This window comes from Frieseomelitta varia, unplaced genomic scaffold, assembly GCF_011392965.1.
Source record: "Frieseomelitta varia isolate USP_RPSP 00005682 unplaced genomic scaffold, Fvar_1.2 scaffold_881, whole genome shotgun sequence".
Taxonomy (NCBI): Eukaryota; Metazoa; Arthropoda; class Insecta; order Hymenoptera; family Apidae; genus Frieseomelitta; species Frieseomelitta varia.
The window spans coordinates 234,323-244,013 of NW_025110680.1; the positions used below are offsets into that span (position 1 = coordinate 234,323).

The following is a 9,691-nucleotide window of genomic DNA, read 5'->3' on the forward strand; positions in this document are numbered from 1 at the left end:
AAAAAAAAAAAAAAAAAAAAAAAAAAAAAAAAAAAAAAAGAGAAAAGAAAGAAGGATTTACGCAACGGGGGAATTTTACGGAACGATTTATTGCTGAGGGATGGGGCCAAGAATAAATATGGATTGATGCAAATGCAACGTTTGGAATTCGCGAATAGAAAAAACAGGGACATGCTCCGTCAAATCGGAAAAATCGTAGTAAAAAATCGCCCGTAACCTGTAACGTTCGGCTATTCCCTGAACTGGAACATCTGTTATTATTTTATTCACTGAACCGACAGTGTTAAGTTACAGAGTAAGCAAGCAACGACGGAAGAACGAAATTCCAAAGAGGATGAGAAAAAAAGGTAAGTCAAAATCGCGAAACTGTTTTTCTTTTTAGATACGAATTTATCGACTCGGCCTGTACTTACAGAGAGGAGGAAACGAAGCGAGTCCATAACTTGGCATAAACCGAGCGCAATCTGAAAGTTAGCCGCGGTTCCCTTTACATCAAACTGAAAGGACTGAAGGGCAGGGAAGCAGTTTCAGGTCAACCGCGTTCCACATGGTAACTCCGCTAACGAGAACGGGATTACCCCGGTCTAGTTTGTTCCCGGTCGAACTTAAATCTCGATCCAAACGAGCTGCAGGTATTGCTTAAGTTTCGCCGCGGAGAAATTCCACGGAGGAGGAGCCGATCCCGCGGCGCCACGTCACCGCTGACCCAGAAATCCTTCTCGGGGATTCTTTTTCGCGCAATTGCGCGTCGATTTTCTATTCATAATCGACGGGCCAAACGGGAAATGATCACGACGACGACGACGAACCAGGACGAGACGCGACAAAGGAATTTTCACCGAGCGAAAGAGGAAGAGACAGTTTCATTATACGCGCGGTTCCGCGGTCACCCCGTCAGGGACCGACCGACAATGCGAACGGAAAGCGCAAATCATCCCCGTGGAATAGAGAGCGGCCCGATTCATTTTAACGACCGTTAAACCGGACGAATGGAGAATGCGATGTTACACTTGACGATCGTTAAAACTTAACGAAATCCAGCCCGCGAGGCAGTAGAACGGGCCAGCGTGCTGCCAGCCTGGAAATCGAGGTCAGCCGTGCAGGGGAGAAAAAAAAAAAAAATCGTATAATTGCTCCCCCTGAAGGCTGGATACGAGGTTACGGCTGGATAACTAGTACCAGTCGTAACTGAAGGCTCTAAGGCGAGATGCTGGACGCAGATTGGACTAACAGTTGCGTTATCGGTGTTGCACAGTCGATGGAAGATATACGCAGGTCGGTGTGGAGTGGGTTAGAGGGTTTAATTAACGTTCGTCGCGAATTGAAACAGGGAGTATCGAGATTTTGTGAAATTCAAGGAATTTGAATTTCTCGTTCGGAACTGGTTTTCCAATTATAAATTAATAACACGTAGGTGCTTTCGGCAAATTTTCGTACAAGAAATGCGAGACTTAGGATTTAAAATTAGTGTAAACTTTATATCAGACTCTGTTCGAATATTTTTGCCATTTGATCGCCGCAAAAGTAGCAATTTCGTGGCGCGAACTACATTAACGTGAGTTTCCAGCGAAATAAGCATGAAGTCATAAATTGGGGTTACTTTCAACAATTTACCGAGTCGCTATTAAATCGACCCGCGTCCTTTCGACTTTGTAACTTTTTAAGAACGACGAGGGGGACCGAACGACGTTTAATTGCCTGTCGAATACGACTTACGAGAAAAAGGGGGGGGGGGGGAAAGGAAAGAAGAAAAAGAAACTGTCGTTCGTTGAAAATAACGGAGAAACACGAGCAAACAGGCAACAAAAGGGACAAATCGCTGGCGAACGTCTATTTTCATTACGTGGAACTGCTCGGTAAACTCAGATCCTTTTCCTCCCCCGTATGCATCGAGTTCTCCAAACTCTCCTAACGTAATTTCACGTTATGTTTAACGACAAGAGAGAGGCACGCGCTTTTGCCTCGTATCGAAAGCAAAATCCAATGAAAGAGTGAGGAAAAGAGAAAAAAAGACGCCTCGAAACGCGTTAACTAACCGTTTCAGTTTCATTTTCAACATCGCGAGTGTGCATCCGGACGATTAAGGTAGCACGCAGATGCAAAAGTTTTCGCCCCTAAATTCGTAAATTGAATGCGCGCTCGCGAGTTACAGGAGCAATGTGAAATGATACGAGCGCATTTCGTCGCGAGATGTGTAAATCGGACGTAGTTACGCGAGTTGGAAAATATCGCGACGAGTGTTCGCATGTTTAGTTGGAGTTTGGATCGTTTGGGAGGGGGGGGGGGGGCTGTTCTCCCTGGTGAGAATGTCTGTTGGCCTAACCCTCTGGAATTAAGCATTTGGGGCTGAGACTGCGAAGGGTTGATGCATGGAAGGTTTTTATTGCTGGGTTGGTCGTAAGCGAAGAATGCTGCGGCCTGTGCATCATGAGGGTGACAATGGGAACCTCGGTGGGTATGTCTTTTTAAATTAAACCGCTTTGGCGTTGCATTTATATTAGGTTCGTACGGCGTGATTAATGGAGATTACGTGACTCGACGCTCTTGCTGAGTAAACTTATTGCTAGTATCTGTGGCTTGGAGGGAGCAAGATCATATTCAAGACCTGTTCAGGACCGTCGCGAATAAAATTTCATTTGGCACGCGAATTTTGTTTCAACATCGTCGTTTAATACTAAATTCATTTGATCGACACTCGATATTTTATAGATGTAAAACAATGTATTCTTGGATACGCTGGTACGCTTGAATGATTCTTCGTAAAATACATAAATGAAAGCTTGTCTATCCTATACTGTATTACAAAGATTTTCTGTTCCTTTTACTTTAATGTTTTCGATGGAAATTTCAGTCGTTCGCAGTTCGAGTGTTAAAATGAAATTTCCACCCATGAAAGTGTTCAGACAATTTTCGTGTTTGAAGATTAAAAAGAATTTTCTCATCGGTAGCAGCAACATCGATCAGGGTGTCTTTGATAATACCACGATAGGATACAAATTACCCCTAATGGCGAGCAAATATCTAGAAAAATAGCCTGGACGAAAGTGTGCGAGCTCTCTCTCTCTCTCTCTCTTTGTTATCCATCGTTCGAACGAGGAAGACTCTCTCGTTCTAGTCTAGTATTTGAGGGTTGTCTACAAACATCCCCGATAAATCCCGTAATCCGGCGTGTCACATTAGAAATACGAATTTCTCGCGTCGGCGTCGCTGCGGCGCGCGCTTTGCCCACAGGAAGATTGCACTTTTTTTATATTACAGGGATCGCCGGGATCCCAAGGCTTCCCGGAGCAACGTAACGCAGACAAATTACACGCGGCGAGGCCGCCCTTTGCCCCGGTTTCCTTTGTGCCTGCACGTGTACAGACCGCTCTGTAATTGGCGATACGTGCGCGCGGCTCGCGATGGGGTGATTCCTCGACGGAGGAATAAAACCGGCAGCGTTTGCCTTATTTATGACGCCATTTTTCGGATTGCCTGGTTAAACGCCTGGTCTATGATCACGGACACGTGTTGGAAAACGCTGCCGGCCGGGGAGATCGGCTCGGATCCAACGGAACGTTCCCAGTTGGCGAGCCATTTGATATTCAAATAACGACCGGGGATTTTTGTTGATGTTATAATTAATCTTAATACACGGGCTCGTCGCGCGGGCTCGAATTATGAAATCCATTACGACATTTCCGCGCATTATGAAAACTGATGGTAAGAAAATACCATTCATAGGGTGGCTGGCGAAAATATATTTTCAACTGTACGTGCAGAGATAGTCTACGGATAAATTAGCTTCCGCGTCAGACGGAACGTTACAACTTCTAGAAGAAATATATATTTCGCCTGGTCTCGTGTAATTTCTAACGTGGCTTCTCTGAATTCGGTTCGAACTTTATCAACGTAATTACACCGTTAATGGAGTCACAAGAAGTTTCGAACATCGTGCGAAAGCTTTCTACGTTAAAGTGTTCGTAATGGAACGATGTACATTTTCTTTTTTCTTTAAACAAAAGTTGCTATCCCGCGTAATGCGATAGAGAAAGATCTCTGTGGTAAACTACAAATCTAAGTCGCAATATACGAAAAATTCCATTCTACGATCCTTCTTCCGCGACGAAAACAGACGAAAAAGAGACGGGCCAAATTTCCAAACGGCACTTCGAACGGCACTCTCATCTGCATTCCGCAACGACAGTGAAACGACACGCAGCGCAGCACCAGCGAACGAGAGACATAAATAATAGAATATACCAGGCAACGTGTTCGAGTTTATTCCCCTGCCAGGTCGGGAGGGGTCAGCTACATTTCGCTGGATACTCACCAATTATGAAGCGGCCTGTATACGTGTGCACACACGTGAACGCACCGCTGAAGTTTCGCCGCTTTCCCTCCCGACGACTCTTCCTTCCCGCGACATGCAATACACTTTTATGCCGCGTGTGCGAGAGGGTGTGCCGCAACCCCCGCCGATCCCCATATATTCCCCACGCGATTCCACCGATTTGATACGCTTGAACCTTCGGAGTCGTTGCTTTCTCCTGGCCCTGCCAGATTTCCCCAGCCAGAAATCTCTTCTCGCTCGGGAAAGAAAATCTCTTCCCGGCGCGCGCGCGCGCGCGCGCGTGACGGACTGGCGATTTTACGGGGCCTCGAGAATTTATTACGAAGGGAATATTCACCGACGATTCTCTTATTCCGGCATTTTTGTGTTTCTTGGATTTCTTTCGATTTCATCCCTTTCGCGTCAGGATCCATTCCCTCGAAATAAAATTTTAGGTAATAATAATAATAATAATATGACGTTGAAATTTACGGAAAATTGCGAATTATAATTATTAATTCGCTCCGATAGATCCAGCTTATATATCGTATGTAGAACAAGATTTATTTGAATTACGATAATACATCATGTTCTTCCAGCTCCTGTTCACAATTTAATGCCAGAAATTTGCTATTTTCTACTTCATCGTTCCTGTAGAACCTGCAAACCACGAGCGTAGCAAATAATTAAACTACTAAATCGTAATTCCAATACAAATACAAAGCTTTAAACACACTCTGTATGAACGACTGTAATTACGAGCGATACGATAAGTCAATATTAATTTTGTGAATTTGCTATTCCGCGCGATTCTAATGATTCTAAATAATCTGCGATCCGTCATTTTGACAAGTTTGATACCATGATCTGCGTACTGAAGCCCTGGAATTTCAATCGTTGACTAGATAATGCTCTTTAATGCGAACGAAACTGTCGAAGAGTCTTTGAGTAATAACGACGTCCTCGTCATTAGCTCTCTGGTCCTCGAGAACGTCGAAGAGCTGGCACGATGAATGGCGCAATCTCCGTCGGGTCCGAACAAAACAATATCGAGGCTGTTCATTAGCAGTGATGTCTACTTAACAAAAGTTCGAAATTTAACGTGGTAGAGAAGGTGATCCTGGGGATGCCGACGCAATGACCCAATTACTGCACTCGTAAAGTGCAACGACGTGAGCCACATGAAAGCCGTGAGCAGCTTTGAGAAACTTTGTTAGTCTCTGGCAGTCTTTCGACACGTTAAGAGGCAATGCTCGGCTTCCCCATGCCTTTCGTTCTTAATTAGTTAAGCCACCTCTTTTTAACACTCGACGACACCATATTATTTCAATAATTATCTTTTTGTAGCGAGTGCTACGTCGAATCTGTGAGAGCAGAACGTTTATCGCCAAGCAAAAGGAGACGAGAGGAAAAATATCTCTGTGTGTATGTATGGATGTGCGTGGGAGAGGATAGAATCACGATGAAACGAAAACGTCGGACGTGTACACCGAACGAAAATTTAATTAAATCCACCGTAAGGTTCCGGCGTTTCGGTATTCGAATCCGATCGCATTAATCCGATCGAGCAAGCAAATCGGTTCCCTAAGTAATTTCATCGATATCGGAACGGACGTTTAATGGCCTCAATGAATTTCCAACTACTTCTCCTTTTTCTCACTCTCTCTCTTTCTCTCTCTTTGTTTCTTTTTATTCCACCTCCCTTCCCTTCGTTTTGTTTCCTTCTTTGTATTATCGATGCGCCGCGCGGAATTTTGCTTTACGCTTCGAATCTCACTCAGCCGACGTTTCTCGTTTTGCTCTCGCGTTAACCCCTTTCGAATTTACGGAGTAACAAGGGAAGAACAACGCTCGCGGAATAATTCATGCCGTGAGGTATCACAGTTTCGATTCGACGATATCAGTCAAATCGGATCGATCTACCAAGTAACGAGTATATCGACCCTACTCTGCCCTGGTCTGACAGAGACTGATCGTTTCTACTTACGTGCATAAGTCACGTAAATATACGCTGTCGCTTAGCTGAAAAATCTCGGAACACTTCTCTTTTTACTTTTGATATTTATCGTAGACGATGAAATTTTAAAATAGCGTGCGCGTTACGATACAATTGGTTGCAATATCGTCACTGTTATTAAAACTTTCTCTGCTGTTAACGTAGAAGCAGAAAAAAAAAATCACTGCGAGACACAGCAAGAAAAATCCATTTACCATGGTGCATGTAACCTGTCGTTCTCGTCGGCGGTTTCCCTATCGTTGCCCCTAAATTTTCGTCGAATGGAACCGCGCCCCCTTAGACGGGAACGTCAACTTCCTCGACGAGTAACGCGCGAGGACGAAACGTCTGTCAGACTGGTTCGCCACGGATCGCCAACAACACGGCCAGCCAGGCGCCGTTTTCCCGAAATTACGCCAATAACCTGTCCGATATAATGTCCGACTTCAGCGTATTAATTAGCCGGAGCAACAACGCCTGGGAACCATAACTCGGCCACGAAGGTACATAGATCCACGATCGAATTAGCAACACCAATACCGGCCTGCCCGTTGAATAATGCACGAGCTGACATTTCGTCCAATAACAAACCGGCCCGTTATTCCAGCGTGGTTATTCTTGCCGGCTGGCTGGAAGGCCATTTAATCGGAAGTACCTTTTCGGATCTCTCGTAGCGTCTCAACTCTCTCCCGTGAGGATAGACGCAGCCCCTTGGCTACGTCTTGTATAATCGAATTGAAATCGACGGATCGCGGCACGACATCCGTGACAGCGTGCACCAATACCGTTGGACACGTTGTCCCCGTGTATTATCCAATCGGAATTTATGTCCGTGCGGGGACGAGGAGGCGACGATAACTTTCTTTAACGCGTTAGTCGTATTCCTGGGTCGCTTATCATATTCGTATGAATCCCCGGTATTAAGCTTGACAAACGAGACACCGGGCTCCTCGTTAAAAGGGTCGAGAAATACCCTCCTTTTTATCGACGCGTATCCTGCCTCGTGGATGTGGGGCTGTTGGCGTCCCAAAGTTTGATGAAAATTTGACTGAACGCCGTGGCACGGGAAGGTTTAACCACTTGCGCTGGCAACTGATCGCGGACCATAACGAGCGACCGAACCGTATACAATAATTCGTCGCTTTCTTTTTGAACTTGCCGGTATGATATCACTGGATAGAAATTGTTGAGAAGCAATAAATTTATTATATTATAATATATATTATAATAATAATTATCGAGGAGTAACAAATTTATTATTTGTTTCGTTCCTGGGTTATTCTTAAATATTCTTAAAACTGAGAAAATGTTGCAATTTTGGGACAAAAAATTTTCGACGTGTATGACACGTCATTCCAGCGCAAGAGGTAAAACATTTGCGTTGGCAACTGATCGCGGACCATAACGAGCGACCGAACAATAATTGGTCGCTTTCTTTTTGAACTCGTCGGTATGATATCACTGGATAGAAATTATTGAGTAGTAATAAATTTATCGTTTGTTTTGTCTATTTTGTTTTAGATAGTTTTGTCTATTTAGACTTAAAATATACTTAAAACTGAGAAAATATTATAATTTTGGACCAAAAAAATTTTCCGCGTGCGTGGCATTCCAGCGTTCGATCGTTTTTCTTCTCTCTCGAGACCCGCTCACTGTTTTCGCAAAGAGGAACGTATTCTTGGATGGAGATCATTTCACTTGGCTTTCAGTTTTTCGCACATTATACGAAAATTCGTCTCTCGCGAGAATTTCTAATTTTTTTACTACTTTCATAACTCGCTCTTCTAATCGGAAAGATCGACCATAACTGTAAACGAATAACAGACGCACACGAACAACAAGATTATGGAGATGTAAAAGCCAATATCGATTACGTTATCCCGTAAAAGAGACGGCCCCCTGTGTATCAATCGGAATCGTTAGCGAGCGCTGTGTTTCGATATTAATAGCGACGCGTGCGCGCCGGTTCGTTTAGTAAATTATAGATAGAGGTTCGGTAACGCGGGTATCATCACCGCAGCGGGCAACGGTAATAAGATAGATCAGTATTATGTAACCCCGTAATGAACCGACGTGTTGTTAATTACAGCTCGGTGCGCGATGAACGCAAAACACGGCCGGCATTCGCGCGACGATTTCATTTCGCCCATTCACTGTGCGCTCCATCCGCGAGTGAATGGCTGTTTCTCTCGCCCCTTCCCCCCCTCTCCCGGTGCTATTTTCCGCGGATGGAAACGCTCTCATTGCGAAAATCACCGAGGTTGACGTTGATACGAATACGCCCTTCTATCGATTTTTCATAGAACACTTTTTTCCATCCTCGCACACGCAGGCTCATCCTCTGCGCGTCCACTTGGAATTGCATTCGCAGCGGAGTAGTTTCTGCCATCGGGCAGTTTATCGATTTGCTGATGCGAAGAAGCTCGGGCTACGATGTCAGCGCTAATTACAACAGAACAGGCTGCTCAATGGGGGTGTATGAGAATACGAAAATATCTAGAACTCGATGGTCGGGACGAGTCGGGAAGAAGTTGAGTCGAGTCGAGTCGGATCGGATTCCCTAAAATTTTAAAACTCCTGAAGGAATCAGGTTGTCAGTGTTTTTGTACAGAATCACAGTGAATTTACAAATATTAACTATCTCATAATTAACTAAAACTAAACGCACGCAACTTAAAATTAAGACGCACGCATCTCACGATGTCCCTGTGAGATCCCTCGTCGCCCCAGATATTAACTATCTTATAATTAACTAAAACTAAACACATGCAACTTAAAGCTAAGACGCACGCATCCCACGATGTCCTTGCGACATCCCTCGTCGTCCATCGGTGGCCCGCTGGGGGCCCAAGTTTACTTATCAACTAATTATACCTACAGTTCAGTTTAGATCGTGAAATAAAGAATGGAAAGAAATTTTCACGATCTAAACTGAACTGTAGGTTGCGTAGTTCTTAGCTTGATGTCGTTTCACAAACATTAAAGTTTGTAACCCTTTAATGTTTGTGAAAAGATATCAATTACCAGATCTCACCACGAGGAGGTGACTACGCACGAGACCCACCCGGGCCCTATTCCCAACCACCCTCCATTAACATACATACGAATAACTCTGCATTCTTAAGGAATGCAGAGATTTCATTCTACTTGGCCCGGGGTTACGAACAAAGGAGACAAACGTTCTATAGTCCAATCTCAAACTTAAGTCTAAATCTTAACTCTAAACCGCATATATGAGATTGAATTATGGAGCTCTGTCTCCCAAACAACGATCGCGTTAACAATCATACAATACATACAATCATACAATCATACAATCATACATTACATACATTATATACATTACATACGATCATACGTTACGTACATTGCGTACAGTCATG

At 44.2% G+C, this 9,691-nt stretch overlaps 1 long non-coding RNA gene across 1 annotated transcript; it reads left to right on the forward strand.

Moving 5' to 3' along the window:
* Window positions 1-27: 27 nt before the first annotated feature.
* Window positions 28-1,992, forward strand: LOC122536988. Its single transcript, XR_006308524.1, has 2 exons — window positions 28-347; window positions 416-1,992. It is a non-coding gene; the product is annotated as an uncharacterized LOC122536988 (long non-coding RNA).
* The last annotated feature ends 7,699 nt before the right edge of the window (window positions 1,993-9,691 follow it).